The 22,035-nt window shown below is 41.9% G+C and overlaps 1 protein-coding gene and 1 pseudogene across 5 annotated transcripts in view; both read left to right on the top strand.

The window, feature by feature from the left end:
* TTC28 (tetratricopeptide repeat domain 28) overlaps window positions 1–22,035 on the top strand; it is a 689,946-nt gene that overhangs the window by 93,452 nt on the left and 574,459 nt on the right. The gene's annotated exons all lie outside the window — the stretch shown is intronic.
* The window catches only part of LOC138847457 (E3 ubiquitin-protein ligase RNF170 pseudogene), a 71,099-nt pseudogene that overhangs the window by 1,022 nt on the left and 48,042 nt on the right, over window positions 1–22,035 (top strand).

Genomic DNA, 22,035 nt, shown 5'->3' with positions numbered 1-22,035 from the left:
ACATTTTGAAGAACATATTTTGAACAGCCTCAGAGCAGTATGCAGACCCTGGGTATAGGCATTTGCAGCTAATTTGTATAATCAGGGGTAAAGGTGCAAAAGCCAACCCAAGATAGAAGTTTTTTTCTATGAACCTGTGATAGGCTGAAGTTTCGTTTAGTTCTTGTCTGCCAGAGGTCAATTGAGAGTTTTTAAGTTCAACAAAGTATTCCTTTTGTTGTCTTATTGTGCTAGTGTCAGGTCTGCTGTCATTTGCGTTGGGCCCTTCCTTTAAGGAGTTAAGAGTCTGGTGGTTGGGGAGACATATAAAGTTATAACTTTTCCATTTCTACTATTATTTTTAAAAGCCCTTTCTTTCCCACTGATCTTTAACATAATCATGGTTATTTTAAATTTTCTGTTGAGAGTTCCAATATTTGGGCTGATTCTATTGATTGTATTGCCTCTTTACATACAGTATGCTATCTTTTTTTTTTTTTTTTAACAGGCAGAGTTAGACAGTGAGAGAGAGAGACAGAGAGAAAGGTCTTCCTTCCGTTGGTTCACCCCCCAAATGGCCACTACGGCTGGTGCACTGCGCCGATCTGAAGCCAGGAGCCAGGTGCTTCCTCCTAGTCTCCCATGTGGGTGCAGGGACCCAAGCCACAGCAGAGAGCTGGACTGGAAGAGGAGCAACCGGGCAGAATCCGGTGCCCCAACCGGGATTAGAACCCAGGGTGCCGGCGCCGCAGGCAAAGGATTAGCCTAGTGAGACACGGTGCCAGCTACAGTGTGCTATCTTTTCTTTCTTGTTTATGTGTCTAAGTTTGAGCAGAACAGTCGACACCGAAGTCAGCAGCACTCATGCCTGGTCATTGTCACGTCTCTTCTTTTGCTGCCCTCTGTTTTAGCAGTTGTGTCAGTTTGGTCAAAAGCTGAGCTGAATTTGGGTTTTGTTGTTGCTCTCATTATCCCCAGGCGACCACAGGCTTCAGCTTCATTTAGTTTACTTTGTACTTATGGTGGAGGCTGATTTACCAGGGTTTTTCTCAAAGTTGGCTCCATTCTTTTCTTTGTGCTAGCACCTCAGAGAGGGCCTCATCCCACATGCTTGCCTCCCTCCAGCAGATCTGTTGTTGGGTACTCTGTGCCCTCCGGCTTCTATTCTGGCTAGACAAGTGTGTGTTCTGTTGTCTTCACTTAGCCCTCGCTATGAGCATTTGCTCCTGACTCTCCCTCAGGTAGGAAATCTCCAGTGGCTTGGGCCTGGGACGTTTTTCTTCCCCTTTCTCTGTTTCAGGTGTTGTTCTGATTTCTTCTCAGTTCTGGTCAGGTTATAACTCTGCTCTCTGTGTGGGAGGGCAGGATTGGGGTGGGTTTCAGAGCTCTCCCTGGAGCAGTTGCTCCTTCTCTTTCCTAGGCCTGCACCAGAGGCTTGCTCTGGTTTTTCACTGTGCTACCATGTTTTCTCCTGAATGCCAAGTAAGAGAATCTGTGAGTGGATACAGATTCCCCTTTCATGGTGCACAGGAGTTCTATGCTCTCATGGGTTCTCTCTAGGCTCTTCCTGAAGCTTTTTAGCCAGTGTCTTGGGCTGTTACAGTCTGGTCTTACCTCACTCTCCAGTGCTGGTGCAGAGGCTCTTGGCTGCTGGGGTCCTGAGTTGTGGGTGTCCACGCCCTCCATGTAGGTCCACTGTGTCCCTCCAATTTGCGTAAAGTTTCCTCTGCTGTTTTCTCCCTAACTCTTTCCTAAGACTGCACTGTTTCCACTTTTCTAAAACTATGTCTCCTAGACTGGAGCAACCATGTCCCTCCCTACTCTGCCATCTTAATCCAGTCAAGTAATAGCATACTTTTATAAATATATTTTCCACTTTAGGGAAAATTACTAACACTTTCATGATTTAGAGAGTTCTTTGTTTAAATTAGGAGGATTTTTTTAGGGTTCAAAATTTGAGATCATAGATTTGAAAAATCTTTATGAAAATTCAAATTGATTCAAATTGTGGTACAAATGCATGGTTTTAGAATTATTCATTATAAAATGATTAATTAAAAGGTGGCATTTCATGCCTTTGTTTTGTTTATGGAAAAATATGGCTGAAATGAATATCAAAAGAATTTTTATATCATATAAGAAGACATTAGGTTGAGCATTTCCTCTATATACGTTAAATGTGTCAAGTAAACACTAAGATCCAAGGAGTAATGATAAAAGGACAGTAATTTTTCTGGTATGAGATCCATTCCTCCTTTGCTTCCCACAGTGACTAGTAACATCAAACCATCAGCTTTAAACTTTTCTGCTTTCATCTTCTCACATGAGGTTTTTCCTTCTACTTTACAGGGAAAATAAAATCATCGGTTTTTTAATGCCATCTATTTCTTATTATCCCTAGACCCCTTGAATTGTAAATACATGTACATTCACACTCACTTGATTTTTATCTTTCCATCTCAGAGGGATTTTCTTCTTCCTATCCAAGGTTAGTATCTCTTGCCTGATATCTGAGTTCCATTTCTGTTCATCTTGTCTGGAGCCTTGGCCTGTACATTATTCTCTCTCTCTCGTAGAGTGTCTTTAATCTTTTTAGATCCTTTACTACTTCAGTCCTGGATTTCTGTCCTCAGTTCTACATTGACCTTTAAGAAAATGAATTTTGGCATGAAAAAGGATATTGATTTCTTTTTAAAATTAAAATATTTATTATTATTTGTTTGAAAGATGGAGAGAAAGAATTTTTATATGCTGATTCACTCCCCAAATGTCCACAACAACAAGGGACGGGCTAGGCTAAAGCTAGGAACACAGAACTCAATCTGGGTATGCCACGTGGGTGGCAGGGACCCAAGAACTAGAGCTGTCATCTGCTACCTCACAGGATGTGCATTAGCAGGAGGCTTATTGAAGCAGGCATTCTCACATGGTATGCACGCATCCCAAGTGGCTGCTTAGCCCTTCACCAGATGCTTACCCCAAGACCCCATTTTTATAATCTCAGTCTCACCAGGGTATTCCTAGGCTTAGCCCTCTATAGCTTAATTTCTATATAATAGAGATAAGATTTACTCAGGTTTGTTTTGAGAATTACAGAAAGTGAGGTTGAACAGTGGGTGTGAAGGACCTTATTTCAAACTGTAGCCCATGATAGTTTCTCCATGATGCTTGCTCTCTCTATTCTTCCTTTCTTCCTTCATAGCCAGGCTTCTTCTTCTTTTTAAAGATTTATTTTATTTATTTGGATCAGAAGTAGAGCAGCCAGGACTCTAACTGGCACCCATATGGGATACCAGCATTGCAGGCAGTGGCTTTACCTGTTTCACCACAGCACTGGCCCAAAAGCCAGACTTCTTAGAAGAATGTTCTGTATTTATGTTACTGCTTCTAGTGTGGGTCTTGACCCCCTGCCCCTGTTATTCTACTGTAAATTCTCAGTCTTAGTTTACAGTGATTTCCAAATTGCCAAATCCAAGGAGCACTTTTCAAACCTCCAGAATTTGCTTTCTTTTCCCTACCCCTAATTTCATTCTCTCACTAAGCAGTCAGAGAAAGCTTTTCAAATGTAAAGTTTTCTAAAATGCAAATTCAACTTTTTAATAAGTCTCCATCATCTGCAGGATAAAATAAATCACTTCTAGTAGGGAACAAAGCATTCTTGATTTAGGTATGCACTGTCCAATGTGGTAGGTATGAATTGTATGTGGTGATTTAAATTTAAATTCAAGTTGATTAAAATTAAATATTTAAAACAATTCTGCTTTACAGGAAAAAGAAATAATATCAGTTTTTTAAAGATTTATTTATTTATTTGAAAGTCAGAGTTACAGAGAAAGAGGAGGAGAGGGAGAGGGAGAGGGAGAGAGAGAGAGAGAGAGAGGTTTTCAATCCATTGGTTTACTCCCCAGTTGGCTGCAATGACCAGAGCTGTGCTGATCTGAAGCCAGGAGCCAGGAGCTTCTTCTGGGTCTTCCCACATGGGTGCAGGGCCCCAAGGATTTGGGCCATCTTCTACTGCTTTTCAGGCCATAGCAGAGAGTTGGATTGGAAGTGGAGTAGCTGTCACCTATATGGGATGCTGGCACTGCAGGCAGTGGCCTTACCCACTACGCCACAGTAAATCTCATCAGGTTTTACATTTCAAACATGTAGTAGCCACTTGTGACTAATGCCTACCATATAAGTCAGCTCAGATATAGAATATTCCCACTTTTGCACAAAGTTCTATCAGATCTAGAGTCAATATGTTAGAAAATAAGAGAATTAGCCCAGATGTGGCTGGCTTAGACAGAGAAAGCTGGGGGGTGATGTTGGAGAGCTGGTAGTGTTAATCTGCCCAGTCAAGAGTTCCTGGGAAGAAGCTGGAGGTGCCTGAAAATGAAGGAGCAGCGGGGACGGTGGTGGTGTCTGGGAGGGCGCAGCTGCTTCTGTCCTGTGTTGGACTGTGGGTGAGAAAGAAGAGAAAGCACATTCAGAGAAACAATGGAAGCCTGCTGGATTTTGCTTGTTGTGTCAGGCTTTATCTTGGAAGAAAAAAAGGTGATACTTACTTACATCCTTAAGAGAGAAGAAGAAATGCTTGAGAAACAATTTATTGGGTTTTTAATCTCTCTCTCTCTCTCTTTTTTTTTTTTTTTTGACAGGCAGAGTAGACAGTGAGAGAGAGAGAGAGACAGAGAGAAAGGTCTTCCTTTGCCGTTGGTTCACCCTCCAATGGTCGCCACGGCCGGTGCTGCAACCCACGCACTGCGCCTATCCAAAGGCAGGAGCCAGGTGCTTCTCCTGGTCTCCCATGCGGGTGCAGGGCCCAAGCACTTGGGCCATCCTCCACTGCACTCCCTGGCCACAGCAGAGAGCTGGCCTGGAAGAGGGGCAACCCGGACAGAATCCGGCGCCCCGACCAGGACTAGAACCTGGTGTGCAGGTGCCGCAAGGCGGAGGATTAGCCTACTGAGCCGTGGCGCCAGCCTAGGGTTTTTAACTCTTTGGTATATGATACTTCTGACCTGATATTTCTTGCTTTTTTAGCTTGAAGAAATTTTACAAGTAGAAATGCTTTTACCAAGCTGAATGACATATTTTTTATTTTTATGTTCTATAAATACTCATCTACAGTCCTTAGATTTTTCTGTTCATCATATAGTCAAGAATGCTATGGCTGTTTTATTCCCATCTGTGCAAGTTATTAATGCTGTGATGTTTTCAAGCTCCTGGATATTAATGTTTTAGGTTACTGAACTTCTCAATATGGGTCCATGCTGAGGAGACAGCTGTAAAATGCAGATGCTGACAAGCAGAAAAACAAAGAGATTTTCCCAAGGAATTGTGGGTATTTAATGTAACTCTTTAGTTCACAGTTCAGTAAAACCATGTTGTTTTCTAAGCACCACATTCTGTATTAACCTTCTGTTGTATTGCGCAATAGGGAAGAAAGATGTGTTAACATTTGTCTTCTGCTTTTAATCCTCTACTTTAATTTTCAGTCCTCAGAGGCAGAAGTTCTGTCCCAGCACAGAACAATTTAATCTGTTCAAACTGATATTATACACATTTGTAACTTTTACTTAATTATTGATGAGAACTTCACCTTGTATTTTATCTTGTTTGTGAAAGTAAAAATAGATCACAAATTATAAGTGAAACTGACCTCTTATTTACACTTGCTTTATTGTTTTATGATGTCTCTTAAAAATGATTTTGTAAAATGAGGAGGATACTGAAGTGCTTGAAGGAAGAAGGGGAGAAGTAGTGATTGTATTGCAGGGGTGGGGAAAGGAAAGGCCTTGAGATCACGAGGCAGCAGGCTATGAGAAATGTGGCATTTCTCACTGGCGTCGTCCTGTAACTATGGGAGAACCACCATCCGGCCTACCCTGGTATTTCTTTTTAATCAAGCCCAGCTGTTGATCATGTGCACGCTCTTTCCTCTGGGTATTGAGGGTGTGTTTCTCCCTTTCCTATGGTATCTTGAATGGCTACTTATGTATCACCTGGAACTTACCCATGGGTTCTGGGAGCCCCTGCTATACTGATCATTTTACCTTATGAATCACAAGAAAAATGCTCACCCCAAGTTGCATATAAAAACTTTAAAACAAAGAATGTGACTTGACCACATAAGTATTCTTTCTTTCTTTCTTTCTTTTTTTTTTTTTTTTATGAATAGAGCTCTTGTTTTTAATTTGATGAGCAGGGAACTTTCCAACTCTAACCCTCTTTACAATCTGTCTTTAATTTGCAAAAAAAGGATGCATTCCAATTTTTCAGACATAAAACTCTTTAATGGATTTTTTTGCATTCACTGGTTCTCTAGTCGTGTTGGGTTCTCCTGAAATCCAGCAAATATCACTTCATGGGTTTCAGTGTCCTTTTCTCATTTGCACATTTACATTTACTGCTTTGATATTAAAAAATGATTAGATGGCATCTTTCCTTAGTCCTCCTTAAATAACTCACAGTTGCAGCTGTTAGACTGTTTTTATAGAGTACTGTTATGGACCAGGTCTTCCCTGAAAGAAATATGAAAGAATTTCAGCATCTTGGATCATTTAGTTCATTTTACTTATTTTTTGTGAGACATAATCTGTGTGTACTTAAAGACTATTCTGTGTTTTAAATATGGAACTTTTTTACTCTACTATATCTTCTTGGTGGCATTAAGAAACAAGTTGTTTTCTGGGATTTTCTTCTCCCTGTCACCACTTAATGCTATGGAAAATTTTATGGCATTCTAAGTTTTTTATTTTTTAAAATTTTTTGACAGGCAAAGTGGACAGTGAGAGAGTGAGAAACAGAGAGAAAGGTCTTCCTTTGCCATTGGTTCACCCTCCAATGGCCGCAGCAGCCGGTGTGCTGCAGCCGGCGCATCGCACAGATCCAAAGGCAGGAGCCAGGTACTTCTCCTGGTCTCCCATGCGGGTGCAGGGCCCAAGCACTTGGGCCATCCTCCACTGCACTCCCTGGCCACAGCAGAGAGCTGGCCTGGAAGAGGAGCAACTGGGGCAGAATCCGGCGCCCCCACCGGGACTAGAACCCGGTGTGCCAGCGCCGCAAGGCGGTGGATTAGCCTACTGAGCCGCGGCACTGGCCATGCTCCACTTCCCATCCAGCTCTCTGCTATGGCCTGGGAAAGCAGTAGAAGATGTCCCAAGTGCTTGGGCTCCTGCACCTATGTGGGAGACCTGGAGGAGGCTCCTGGCTCCTGGCTTCAGATTGGTGCAGCTCTGGCCATTGTAATCATCTGGGGGAGGGAAACAGTGGATGGAAGACCTCTCTCTCTCTCTGCCTCTGCCTATCTTTAACTCTTTCTTTCAAATAAATAAATAAATCTTTAAAAAAAAGAAAATAAATCATACAACACAAGGAAAAATATATTTTTTAAAAACATTATTTATTTGAAAGGAAGAGTTAACAGATATACACAGAGAGGAAGAAACAAATGATTCCAACGGCCAAAGTTGGGCTTGTCTGAAGCCAAGAGCCAGGAGCCAGGAACTTTTTCCAGGTCTCCCTTGTGGGTTCAGGGGCCCAAGAACTTGGGTCATCTTCTGCTGTTTTCTCAGATGTGTTAGCAGGGAGCTGGATCAGAAGTGCAGCAGCTGGGAATTGAACTGGCACCCATATAGGATGCAGGCACTGCAGGGGGCTGCTTTACTCTCTATGCCAGTTCCAATCCCAGAAAACATATTTTTATAGTGACATCTATAAATAAATTAATTGAATTATGTTTGTTAGTGATGTCATGTTCTTACCTGTTGAAATTTTAAGTTGTGTCTTATGCTTGATAATTACTCATGATTTTTAGTTTCCTTAAATACACCATTAGGTATTTAGAATTTTTTTCACTCAGTTATAACATGTTATTTGTTCCTTGGAGTTTCCTGATATTACTTAATTCACTAAAAAATATCCATTTAGTAGGATTGTAGAGTATAATAGATAAATTATCTAGAGGAATATAATTATTAAAGTATAATTAATTTTATGGTATTTTTGTATAAAATATTGTGTTATTATCATTTTTGAGGAAGAGAGATATTGCAAATCCAAACAATTATAGGATGAACCTACTTGATTTAAACAAATGCTGTTTTTCAGAGGATATAGTTTAAACCCTTGCGATTCTACCCTCCTTACAACAGCCTTTGTGCTTTCAGAGTGGAACAGCAGAATCCTGGAGACTCAGTTGTTTTCCTCCAAAATGCCATATTTTATGAGTTACTTTAGAAATTAATACCAGATTCATCAAAGTAAAGCAAAAACATTTAGAGAAAAGTAATTGCAATTTTACACTTACTAGAAATAATATTTAATTTTAGACCTTTTATAGAGTTTAGTATATTACTTATATTTAGTAAATATTTATATAGGTTTCACTAAATGCTTAATTTAAATATAGCTATGTTTGAAATATGTGTAAAAATGACATTACTTTTAAATAGGTAGGCAAATTCATGGAATTCATAAAAATAAATTGAATATAATATTAAGGAAATCTATGCAGGAAGTTAAAGAGATAATACAAGATGGTATGGTACCTTATTAAGATTTGGAGAGAATCATATTATAGACGTAGCCCTATAATGAGAAAATGAGGAAGGTGCAGTTATGTGTTCAGCCTGTGTGAGTGGAGAAGGAATAGCAATAAGTCAAACTATCTCCAGGTTGGACAGGGTACCCTGTTTCTGTGTTTCCTAGTTAGTCTGTGTCCTTCTTGCTGACTTTATCACACAATACATTGAAATGATCTATTTACCTATATTTATATTTTAAAAGAATAAAGTATAGGCAAAGACTTTGCTAACAAATGTCTGTTAGAGCAACATTTAAAACTAATGAAAAACTGAAGACAACCTAAAAGTTCTGTTTGAGGTAAATGGTCATATAAATTTTATCTTTTTTTAAAGATTTATTTATTTATTTGAAAGTCAAAGTTACACATAGATAGAAGGAGAGGGAGAGGTGGAGGGGGAGAGAGAGGGAGAGAGAGAGAAAGAGAGAGAGAGAGAGGTCTCCCATCTGCTGGTTCACTCCCCAGTTGGCTACAATGACCAGAGTTGTGCCAGTCCGAAGCCAAGAGCCAGGAGCTTCTTCCAGGTCTCCCATGCAGGTGCAGGGGCCCAAGGACTTGGGCCCTCTTGTACTGCTTTCTCAGGCCATAGCAGAGAGCTGGATTGGAAGTGGAGTAGCCGGGGCTCAAACCAGGCCCCAGATTTTATTTCACCCATATAAGGCCATGTACTATGATGACCTCTGTCATCAGGCTAGTAATAAGTTGGCCTAGAAGTTGCAGATACAACAGAGGAAGAAGAGCTAGCTTTTCCTGTCTGTCTTTCTGGAGCATAGAAATCTTTCTGTCACCAACCTAGGCTCTAGCCCCCGCCGCCGTGGCTGGAAGCCAGGTGACGCCAAGGCCCAACCACAGGTGTCAGCTCCATCCCCATCCCAGTGGGATTTGCTGCTGCTACTTCCCTGCCTGCCACCATCCCCACACCCGCAAAGCTGTAACAAGAGCTGTTCCTGAACGTGTGGTCCTCTTTCTCCTGTCCCCCCACCCCCCGATCTCCCTCTTATGCTTTCCTTTTCCCTCTTTTCCTTCTTCATCCCTTCCCTCCAATCTGTTTCCCCACCAGTAAACTCTTCCCTTTAAAAAAAAAAAAAAAAAAAAAACTCCCTGAAATTCTTACCTGACTTTGCCTTTTTTTCTTATAGCCTAAGATTTCATTATCAGATATTGGCAAGAATGATGGAATATATGTTTTAAAAGAATTTAGGGGCTGGCACTGTGGCATAGGGGTAAAGCTTCTGCCTGTAGTGCGGCATTTCATGTGGGTACTGGTTGGAGTCCTGGCTGCTCCACTTCGATCCAGCTATCTGCTATAGCCTGGGAAATGCTTGGCTGCTGCACCCGTGTGGGAGACCGGGAAGAAGCTCCTGGCTCCTGGCTTCGGATTGGTGCAGCTCCGGCTGTTGAGGCCATCTTGGGAGTGAACCAGCACATGGAAGACCCACCCCTTCTGTCTCTCTGCTTCTGCCTCTGCCTCTCTATAACTCTGCTTTTCAAATAAATAAGTAATTTTTTAAAAAAAAAGTATTTAGTCATAATGATTGCTACAACAGTATATACAAATTATATATAAGTAATAGTGGTTGTATTTATATGTTAAGAGTAATAGGTGCATTTTATTATCTCATTTTTATTTTCTTAGGGTTTAGAAGATTTAAGTGCTGAGCAAATACTGCTTTTATTTTTAAGAACAAGTAGATAGGGGCTGGCGTTGTGGTGTAGTGGGTAAAGCCACCGCCTACAGTGCCAGCATCCCATATGGGCGCTGGTTCAAGTCCTGGCTGCTCCACTTTGGATCCAGCTCTCTGCTATGGCCTGGGAAAGAAGACTGAACTCAGGTACTCTGATGTGGCACGTGGGCATTCCTTACCAGGGTCTAAACAGCTAAGCCAAACGCTCACCTCCTTTGCCCTTTTCTTACTCATTTGCCATTTATTTTACATTTATTTGCCATTGATTTTTCTGAGTTTCTTATATAGTTTGGATGTTAACTCTGTATCAGAATTATTGCTTGCAAATATTTTCTTCCAGTTTGTAGAAGGTCCCTTCACTTTGTTGTTTTCTTTGCCGTGCATAAGTTTAAGTGTGATGTAATTTTATTTATCTATTTTAAAGCTTGTTGCTTGAACTTTTGGGATCAAATCGAAAAAGAATCATTAACCAGACTAATATCCTGTAGTTTTCTCATGTTTTCTTCTATTATTTTATAGTTTCAAAATTTGTATTTAACTTTAATTTTTGTTCATGATATGAAACAGAGGTCCAGTTTCACTCTTCTGCACATGACTATCCAGTTTTCCCAACAATCTTTATTGAAGAGAGTATACTTGCCTGAGTGTGTGTGTGTGTTTGTGTGTGTTTCACTTTTCTCAAAAATTAATTAATCGGGGCCAGTGCCGTGGTGCACTGGGTTAACCCTCCACCTGCGGTGACGGCATCCCATATGGGATGTTTTTCCTTATGTGTGAATCTAAGACTTCTGCGAGTCACTCTTGTCTCTTCCTCTCTCTCTCTCTAACTCTGCCTTTCAAATAAATAAATAAATAAATATATCTTTTAATTTTTTTAAAAAAGGTAGAAAATTGCAATTAGATAAAATAAAAGGAAAAATAAATGCTACCATTTATACTAGACTCACATTAATTGCAATTCATTTTGAAAAAAAATTTTTTTTGACAGGCAGAGTTAGACAGTGAGAGAGAGACAGAGACAGAGAGAAAGGTCTTCCTTCCGTTGGTTCACCCCCCCCAGATGGCCGCTACGGATGGTGCGCTGTGCTACTCCAAAGCCAGGAGCCAGGTGCTTCCTCCTGGTCTCCCATGTGGGTGCAGGGCCTAAGCACTTGGGCCATCCTCCACTGCCTTCCCAGGCCACAGCAGAGAGCTGGACTGGAAGAGGAGCAACTGGGACAGAATCTGACGCCCCAAATGGGACTAGAACCCAGGGTGCCTGCGCTGCAGGTGGAGGATTAGCCTACTGAGCCGCGGCGCCAGCCTCATTTTGAAATTTTTATCTGATTTTTACTTATTTTTTAAAATGGAAGAGATGGAGAGTTTTATTTAATTACTTAAATATTTTATTTATTTATTTGAGAGGTAGAATTACAAACAGTGAGAGAAAGAGACAGAGAGAAAGGGCTTCTATCCACTGGTTCAGTCCCCAAATGGCTGCAATAGCTGGAGCTGAGCCGATCCAAAGCCAGGAGCCAGGAGCTTCTTCTAGGTTTCCCACGTGAGTGCAGGGGCTCAAATGCTTGGATCGTCTGCTTTCTCAGACCATAGCAGAGAGCTGGATTGGAAGAGGAGCAGCCGGGACTAGAACTGGTGCCTATATGGGATGCCAACGCTGCAGGCAGAGGATTAACCTACTGTACCACAACGCTGGCCCCAAGTTTTATTCATTTTTTTAAAGAGGGAGAGATGGAGATAGATATAGAGAAAGAGATAGAGTGAGAGAGAGCGAGAGAGAGAGGGAGAGAGAGGGAGAGATTGATCTTCTATTCACTGGTTCACTCCTCATAGGGCCACAATGGCCAGGGGTGGGGCAGTTCAAAGCCAGGAGCCAGTAGCTTCATCTCTATCTCCCGCATGAGTGGCAGAGGCCTAGAAACTTGGACCATCTTCCCAGGCCATTAGCAGGGAGCTGGATTGGAAGTGGAACAGCCGGGGCTTAATCTGGTGCCTGTATGGGATGCTGGTGTCACAGGCAGCAGCTTTACATGCTATGCCATGATGCTCCACCCAATATGCTTTTTTTTAAAGATTTATTTATTTGAAAGATAGAGTTACAGAGAGAGAGGGAGAGACAGATCTTCTGTCCACTGGCTCATTCCCCAAATGGCCACAGTAGCCAGGGCTGGGCCAGGCTGAAGCTGGGACCCAGGAGCTTCTTCCAGGTCTCCCACGTAGGTGCAGGGGCCCAAGAATTTGGGCCATCTTCTGCTGCTTTCCCAGGGCATTAGCAGGGAGCTGGATTGGACAAAAATGGAATGTATTTTGTACTGGCTGGAGCCGGGACTCCAACCAGTGCCCATATGGGATACTGGAACTTAAGGTTGTGGCTCTGCTTTTTAAATAAGATTTTTTTTTTTTTTTTGTGAAGTGCTATCTAACTGTACATGGAAGTTAATTGTGGTGGTAGGTGTTTGGTGCTGCAGTTAGGATGCTGCTTGGGTTGCCTAACCCCATATTGGAGTCCTTCTATGCTTCCAATTCTAGCTTCCTGCTAATGTGTACCTTGGGAAGCAGTAGGTGATGACTAAAGTGCTTGTGATCCTGCCACCCACATGGAGGATCTGGATTGAATTCTGGGCCCCTGGCCTAGCCAGCCTGGCTGTTTTGGACATTTGAGGAATGAACCACTGGATGGAAGATCTATCTATGTCTGTGCCTCTGCCTTTCAAATAAAATAAAAGTAAATAAAAAGTCATGAAAAGTTAAATGTCTAAAGGTTAATTATGTTATCACTTATGAAGTAGAATTAGCATTTCCTTAAGTGCCCCTTCTGTGTTCATCTTCACACATACCCCTCCCCTTTTTTTAAATGAACACTGTTCTAGTTCTTGTACTAAATTGTTCTTACTTTTTTTTTTTTTTTTTTTTTTTTTGACAGGCAGAGTGGACAGTGAGAGAGAGAGAGACAGAGAGAAAGGTCTTCCTTTGCCGTTGGTTCACTCTCCAATGGCCGCCGCAGCCGGCGCGCTGCAGCCGGCACACCGCGCTGATCCGATGGCAGGAGCCAGGAGCTTCTCCTGGTCTCCCATGGGGTGCAGGGTCCAAGGACCTGGGCCATCCTCCACTGCACTCCCTGGCCACAGCAGAGAGCTGGCCTGGAAGAGGGGCAACCGGGACAGAATCCAGTGCCCCGACCAGGACTAGAACCTGGTGTGCCAGCACCGCAAGATGGAGGATTAGCCTAGTGAGCTGCGGTGCCGGCTCTTTGTATTTTTTAAAGATTTATTTATTTATTTGAGAGGTAAAGTTACAGACAGAGAGAGGGAGAGACAGAGTGAGAGGTTTTCCATCTGCTGATTCACTCCCCAAATGGCCAAAACGACTGGAGCTGGGCCGATCCGAAACCAGGAGCCAAGAGCTTCTTCTGAGTCTCCCACATGGGTACAGGGGCCCAAGGACTTGGGCCATCTTCTGCTGCTTTCCCAGGCCATTAGCAGGGAGCTGGATCAGAAGAGGAACAGTCAGGACTCAAACTGATGCCTATATGGGATGCTGGCGCTGCAGGTAGAGGCTTAACCTACTATGTCACAGTGCTGGCCCTTCTTTATTGCTTTTTTTTTTTTTAAGATTTATTTATTTATTTGAAAGTCAGAGTTACACAGAGAGAGGAGAGCCAGAAAGAGAGAGAGGTTTTCCATCTGATGGTGCATTCCCCCAGTTGGCCGGAATGGCCCAGCTGTGCCGATCTGATGCCATGAGCCAGGAGCCAGAAGCTTCTTTCCCCGCATGGGAGCAGGGGCCCAAGACTTGGACCATCTTCTACTGCTTTCCCAGGCCATAGCAGAGAGCTGGATCGGAGGTGATGCAGGTGGATCTTGAACAAGTGCCCATATGGGATGCCGGCGCTGTAGACGGCGGCTTTACCCACTATGTGATGGTACCAGCCCCCTCCCCGCTTTGTAGTTTTGCCATATGTATGTTGATTCCCCTAACCAATATATTATCTACTTTTGCTTTTTTTTTTGAAATTTTTCATACATGAGACAATCCTGTAAATATTTTTCTGAGACTTCTATCTTTAGTCAGTGTCATGTTTTGTGTTCAATATTCATCCATTTTGGTGATCTATTTTATTTTCACTCCTTTGTAGAATTCCATTTGTGTAAATATACTATTTATTTTATACTAATGTAATTTCAATGCTTGTGCTGTTCCAAGATTTTGCAATTATTAACAGTGTTGCTATGAATATTCTACATGTTGCTATTAACAGCTCTTTATGAAAGAGTTTCTCTCAGAGTGAAATTGCTGGGTTGCACATGATTTGTATTTTCACCTTTATATAATATAAATTTTTTTCAAAGTTTTGTAAACAGTTACCAATTTACTTTGCCACTAGCAGGATATATTTGAAAGTTCTTAACTGGTAGTGTGCATTCTTGTTGCAGTTTAAATTATTTGCCAGTCAAATGAGTTGCAGTGCATTTTTAATCACAAAAATGGAGCAGGTATTGTGGCATATTGGGTTAAGCCATTAATGGGATGATTGCATCCCATATTAGAGTGTCAGTTCAAGTCCTGGCTGCTACATGCTTCAGATGAGATTGAGCGTGTTCAGGGTGCTAATGGCTGTAGACTGCTGCGTGCTTCAGTCTTGCTAATACATTAGAGGCACTGGGTGGTTTCCCAAGTACTTGGGTTCCTACCACCCATGTGAGAGACCCATATGGTCTCCATCTGGGTCGCCTACATGGATGGGAGGGGCCCAAGTACTTGGGCCATCTTTTATTTCCTTTTCGAGCACATTAGCAGGAAGCTGGATGGAAAGTGGAGCAGCCAGGACTCAAGCTGGTGCTCAAGATGGTGTTTTAACCAGTTGTACCACAATGCTGTCAACACATCCTTAATTTTTAAGCATAAATGTAAAGAGGATAATATATGTCTTTTTAAAATTATTGCAAGTTTTGAATCATGATGTATAAATTACTAAGGGGGCTACAACATAGAGTTTATGTAATTTTATGTTAAAGTTATTTATTCAAATTGTTTCCTTCAGTGAGAACAGGTACACAGGGCTTCATTCATGACTTAGAAATTGATTGAGGTAGAAGAAATGGCCAAAGATTTACTCGGCACATTATGTTTTGCTTAATTTGGCTACTGCTTGAAGTTGTGCATAGCCTGATGTAATTGGCATTGAAGAATAAGCATAAATGTAATTTTGTGAGCACAGACCTATTCAAGACACATGCTTTCCTCAAATGTTCATGCATATCATCATTTTGCAAGTTGTACCTTAAACAGCAAATCAAAGAGTAGTCTCTAAAATCTTATCTGTATGGACAGAAAAAAAGATGACAGCTTTAAAATTCCATGATTTTTTTTTTATAAATTTAGCTTTTATTTTTACCAAAGTTGTAGATACATTTCATTTAAAGACTTGAGGAACCCCCACACTCCCCTGCGGTGCCTTGGCTCCCCAGTCCTCCAGCCATCTAGCTTCCTTTATTTCTCTTTCTTTCTTTTCTTTTTTCTTTCTTTTTTTTTTTTTTTTTTTTTTTTTTTTTTTTTTTTTTTTTTTTTTGACAGGCAGAGTTAGACAGTGAGAGGATGAGACAGAGAGAAAGGTCTTCCTTTCCATTGGTTTACTCCCCAAATGGCCACTACGGCCTGTGCGCTGTGCTGCTCCAAAGCCAGGAGCCAGGTGTTTCCTCCTGGTCTCCCATGCGGGTGCAGGGCCCAAGCACTTGGGCCATCCTCCACTGCCTTCCCAGGCCACAGCAGAGAGCTGGACTGGAAGAGGAGCCACCAGGACAGAAGCTAGTGCCCCAACCAGGACTAAAACCCAGGGTGTCGGCGCTGCAGGCGGAGATTAGCCAAGTGAGCCTACCTTCCTTTATTTCTAGAGGCAACGAAGTGCAACTCTTTGAACAATATGCTTTGGAATTTACCTCCTATACTTTTTTTTTTTTAAATCATTTATTTGAAAGAAAGATGGGGGTGGGGGGAGAGAGAGAGATGAGAAGAGAAGAGAAAGAGATCTTCCATCTGCTGGTTCACTCCCTAAATGGCTGCCGTGGCAGAGCTGGGCTGATCTGAAGCCAGGATCCAGGAACTTCTTCTTGGTCTCCCACATGGGTGCAAGGGCTCAAGGACTTGGGTCATCTTCTACTCCTTTCCCAGGTGTATCAGCAGGGAGCTGGATTGAAAGTAGAGCAGTGGGGACTCAATCTGGCATGCATATGGGATGCTGGTGTGCAGGCCATGGTTTTAACTCTCTGCAAAACAGCACTGGCTTCCTTCCATATACTTTTTCTGTGATTCTTTCTTTGTGTTGTGGTAAAATGTACATAACATAAAATGTATCATCTGATCCATTTTTAACCATGCAGTGGCATTGAGTGTATTCCCATTGTACAACCATGTCTATCTTAACTGTTACTTCCTTTTTTTTTTTTAAAGATTTATTTATTTATTTGAAAGTCAGAGTTACACAGAGAGAGGAGAGGCAGAGAGAGAAAGAGAGGGGAGGGGAGGGAGAGGGAGAGGGAGAGAGAGGTCTTCTATCCACTGGTTCACTCCCCAAATGGCTGCATTGGCACAGGCTGGGCCAGGCTTTGGAGCTTCATTTGGGTCTTCAGGTGGGTGAAGGGGTTCAGGCACTTGGGCCATCTTCTGTTGCTTTCCCAGGTGTATTAGCAAAAATGCTGGGTCAGAAGTGGAGCAGCTGGGACTTGAACCGCTGTCCATGCGGGATGCTGGCACTTCAGGTGGTGGCTTTACCCATTATGCCACACCACCAACCCTCATGAACTTGCTTTTTATTTATTTATTTATTTGTCTATTTTTTAAATAACCCCATTCTTATAATAATGAATCCTTTTCTGTGGTCATGACATTAGTCTATTAATGAGATCAGCGCCACCATGACTAATCACCTCTTAAAGATTGCTGCATTGGGAATTAGGTTTCCAATGTATGACCTTTGGGGGACTCATTCAAACCATTGTGCTAGTCTTTTTTTTTTTTTTTTTTTTTTTTTTTTTGACTGGCAGAGTGGACAGTGAGAGAGAGAGACAGAGAGAAAGGTCTTCCTATTTTCCGTTGGTTCACCCTCCAATGGCTGCTGATCCGAAGCCTGGAGCCAGGTGCTTCTCCTGGTCTCCCATGTGGGTGCAGGGCCCAAGGACTTGGGCCATCCTCCACTGGCCTCCCGGGCCACAGCAGAGAGCTGGACTGGAAGAGGAGCAACTGGGACAGAATCCAGCACCCCAACCGGGACTAGAACCCGGTGTGCCGGCACCGCAGGCCAAGGATTAGCCTAGTGAGCTGCGGCGCTGGCCTATCGTGCTAGTCCTGTCTTGAACTGTTTTTGACTTCTCAGATGGAACTGATTTTTATCTGTTAGGCATATTTCCGGTTATGAAACTTCTGGATCCTTGCTGTGTATGGAAGCTATGAAGTGCCGGAAGTATTGCCTTAAGCTCGTTTATTTGTGACCTTTCCTTTCTAAGGCTCTTATTTCTCCTCCCACACCATTTTGTCACAGGACCATCTAACATGATGGCCTACACAGTGTTGCATGTGTGGAGCTAGACAATAAACCTTTGCATTTTTGATTTTTCTCTTTACCCACTAGAGATAAAAAGGCTGGATGTTTCCTGCTAATGTTTGGAATGTTCTTCATTTCACTGCTCTTTCTTTTCCAAGGTAATATTTTCCTACCCCTTCACTGGACTCTTAATAATGATGGATAGGATAGAGGGAGAGATGTTTGCCTTTCAGGAAAAATCCAAAAATATTATACCAATTATATTAATTAATCATCTCATTATATAACAGGAGAAGTTTTGTCATCTCCTTTTAAAATGCTTTCAGCACTTCTGTATTTTTCCGACTTTAGTAGTAAATATGCTTCTTCAAATTTGAATCAGTCACTCTTAGTGATGATTTGTGAAATGTGATCTCAAAACAAAATTTGAAATTAGTAAGCAGTTAGTAAAGAGCTATTTTTATGTCATTCCCAGAAGTTGGCTGGAATGTACAGATTCTATTAAAGCTGGTTTTCATTTGGGAATTTTTGGATTAGATCCAGTGCTTCCAAAGATGGATTATGTGTATATACATGTATCAAAGTGTGTGCTCAAGGAATTCCTTTAGGTAGTATTCTAGCACTTTAGAACTAACTACTCTTGGCATGCTATCAACATTGATATTCCTTCCAGGTATTATAAAGTATCTTCTTTGTTATATTTTGAGGCAAACTTTGATAGAATAAATATATATGGAACATAGCCATGTATTGCACAGTATATTGTTTCTCTTCCTAACTGCAGTGAGAAATAGTTGTTCTTTGCTGTGAATTGTGAAACTCAAATTCTGTACCTAATGAGAAAGGGCTTTATTAAATATGAATATAACAGGGGTCTTCACCTTTGGCAGAATCATATTCCGCTTTGAACATCTGGTGAGGGCTATTGGTCATATCCCTTCCTGACCCTTTCCCCCCAAATAGTACATAAGCACATTTGTTTCTACTTTAGTTCTTTTGCATTGGAATATATTTAAGTAAAATGGTATTAACGTGCCTTATAGATAGTTGTTAATGTCAGTTTACTATCTATTGATTCTCAAGATTGGTAGCAGAGGTGAGAGGTCAGGTGAAAGTGGAGAGAAAGATATCAGAGCGATCTGGGGTATTTTGAAACTTACACATGTTCTTTCATTTTCTTTTCTTTTCTTTTCTTTCTTTCTTTCTTTTTTTTTTTTTTTTTTTTGACAGGCAGAGTGGACAGTGAGAGAGAGAGACAGAGAGAAAGGTCTTCCTTTTGCCATTGGTTCACCCTCCAATGGCCGCCGCGGCCAGCGCGCTGCGGCCGGCGCACCGCGCTGATCCGATGGCAGGAGCCAGGTGCTTCTCCTGGTCTCCCACGGGGTGCAGGGCCCAAGCACTTGGGCCATCCTCCACTGCACTCCCTGGCCACAGCAGAGAGCTGGCCTGGAAGAGGGGCAACCGGGACAGAATCCGGTACCCCGACCGGGACTAGAACCCGGTGTGCCGGCGCCGCAAGGTGGAGGATTAGCCTAGTGAGCCGCGGTGCCGGCCCTTTCATTTTCTAATATACTTGTTAAGTAGGTATACCTAGATGTTTTAGACTCAGTGCTAGAGTGAGTCACAGTCTTCAATGCAGTATAAAGCTCTGTTCAGATGTTCTGAGTATTGGGGTGGAAAAGCTATGGAGCACAACTGTCACGGACAGAAGTATAATAACTATAAGGCATTATGTTAATGTAATTGTAATGTAAAAATTAATACATTAGTGGTTATTCCTTAAAAAATTGAAGTGAAACCAAATTGAGCAAATAAAACAAAAGTCTCAAATGTCCACTAAAATTTCAGAGTATTCCTTGATATGACATCTTGTATGTTCTTTCACATTCATTTTATTTCAATCTTAGTTTTTTTTTCTTTTTTTTTATTTTTTATTTATTTGAAAGGTAGAGTTACAGACAGTGAGAGGGAGAGGCAGAGAGAAAGGTCTTCCTTCTGTTGGTTCACTCCCCAAATGGCTGCAACGGCTGGAGCTATGCTGATCCAGAGCCAGGAGCCAGGAGCCAGGAGCCAGGAGCCAGGAGCTTCTTCCTGGTCTTCCATGTGTGTGCAGGGGCCCAAGCGCTTGGGCCATCTTCTACTGCTTTCCCAGGCCACAACAGAGAGCTGGTTTGGAAGAGGAGCATCCAGGACTAGAACTGGCACCCATATGGGATGCCGGAACCGCAGATGGAGGATTAACCTACTGTGCCACGGTGCTGGCCCCTCAATCTTAGGTGTTTAAAAATTATTTAAGCTTTTTAAAATTTACTTATTTATTTTTATTTGAAAGGCAGATTACAGAGAAAGAGGGAAAGACTGCGGTGTGTGTGTGTGTGTGTGTGTATATATATATATATAGAGAGAGAGAGAGAGAGAGAGAGAGATCTTCCATTTGCTGGCTTACCTCCCTAAATGGCTGCAATGGTGAGGGCTGGGCCAGATTGAAGCCAGGAGCCAGAAACTCCATCCTGGTCTCCCATGTAGGGGGCAGGAGCCCAAGCACCTGGGCCGTCCTTCACTGCCTTCCCAGGCACATTAGCAGGGAGCTGGACCAGAGTGGAGCAGCCACCTCTCAAACTGGTGCCTGTATGGGATGCTGGTACCACAGGTCTCAGTCTAATGCATTGTTCTACAATGCTAGCCCCTAAACATCTTTTATGTGAAAAAAATTGATATCACACAAAACCAATCGTTTGGAAATAGACTGTTTAGGGAGATGTAGAACATTCACAATGTTGTTGAAACATTAACTTTCATCCCCATTGTCATCATCCAAAGGAAATGTCTTATCCACTTAGCAGGTACTTCCCATTGCTTCTTCTCCCATTAGCCCCTGGCGGCTGTCAGTGTGCCTTCTATGGATTTACCAGCTCTGGATAGTTCAAACAAATACAGTTATACAATCTATGACCTTTATGTCTGCCTTATGTTACTTAGCATGATATGTTTGAGGTTCTTGTACATTGTAGTTGTACTTTATTCCTTTTTAATGTTGAGTAATATTCTTTGTAAGTATATATCGCAATTTGTTCATTCTATCAACGGACATTTGGACTGTTTCCACCTTTAGACTATTGTGAATAGTGAGTGCTGCCATGAACATACATGTATATGTATTTGAGTACCCGTTTTTACCTCTTTGAGGTAAAAATCTAGGTGTGAAATTGTTGGGTTATATATCATTCTATGTTTAACCTTTTTTTTTTTTTCACAGTCCAGCAATCTAAGTCCCTGCCAGGCCAGTAGATCCTTTCTAATATTATTATTTTTTTAAAAATTTAAAATATATTTGAAAGGTAAAGTTTTGGAGAGAGAGGGAAAGACACACACACACACACACACACACACACAGATCTATCTACTGATTCACTCCTCAAATGGTCACACTAGCAAGGGCTGGGCCAGTCTGAAGCCAGGAGCTTCTTTAGGTTTTTCCCATGAGTGGCAGGAGCCCAAGTACTTGGTCCATCTTCTGCTTCTTTCTCAGGTGCATTAACAGCAAGCTGGATTGGAAGTGGAGCAGCAAGGATGTGAACTGGTGTCCATATGGGATGCTTCTGTCATAGGCAGTGGCTTAACCTGCTATACCACAATGCCAGCTGCTATGTTTAATGTTTTGAGAAACTGTTCAGTTGCTTTTGTTCAGCAGTTGCACCATTTTACATTCCTACCAGCAGTATACAATTTCAGTTTCCAACTTTACCAACACTTTATTTTCCTTTAAAAAATATTATTATTAAGTCTATCCTAGTGTGTGTAAACTAGTACTTCATTGTGGTTTTGATTTACATCTCCCTACTGACTAGTGATTTTAGATATAATTTCCTGTGCTTTTTGCTATTAGTATATTTTCTTTGGTTCAATATTTTTAAAAAATATTTTAGAAACAGAGATAGACAGAGACAAAGAGAGAACTCCCATCCAATGCTTCACTCCCTAAATACCTGCAGCAGCCAGAATTGGGCCCAGGACTGGAGTCAAGAGCCAAGAACTCAATCCAGGTCTCCTTTTTGGGTGTTAGGGGTCCAATTAACTTGAGCTATCATCTGCTCCTTTCAAGGGTCTGTATTGGCAGGAAGCTGGAATTGGGAGTTAGAACTGGGGGTCAAACTCAGGCATTTCAACATGGGATGCAAGCATCTTAACTACTATGTCAGAATACATACCCCCAACTTTCTATAAACAGTTGTTACAATGGATTAACATATATATGGTAGGAAAGC

This window comes from Oryctolagus cuniculus, chromosome 21 (assembly GCF_964237555.1).
Source record: "Oryctolagus cuniculus chromosome 21, mOryCun1.1, whole genome shotgun sequence".
Taxonomy (NCBI): Eukaryota; Metazoa; Chordata; class Mammalia; order Lagomorpha; family Leporidae; genus Oryctolagus; species Oryctolagus cuniculus.
Note: the sequence above shows the minus strand (reverse complement) of the source record. Positions and strands in the feature narration are given on the sequence as shown.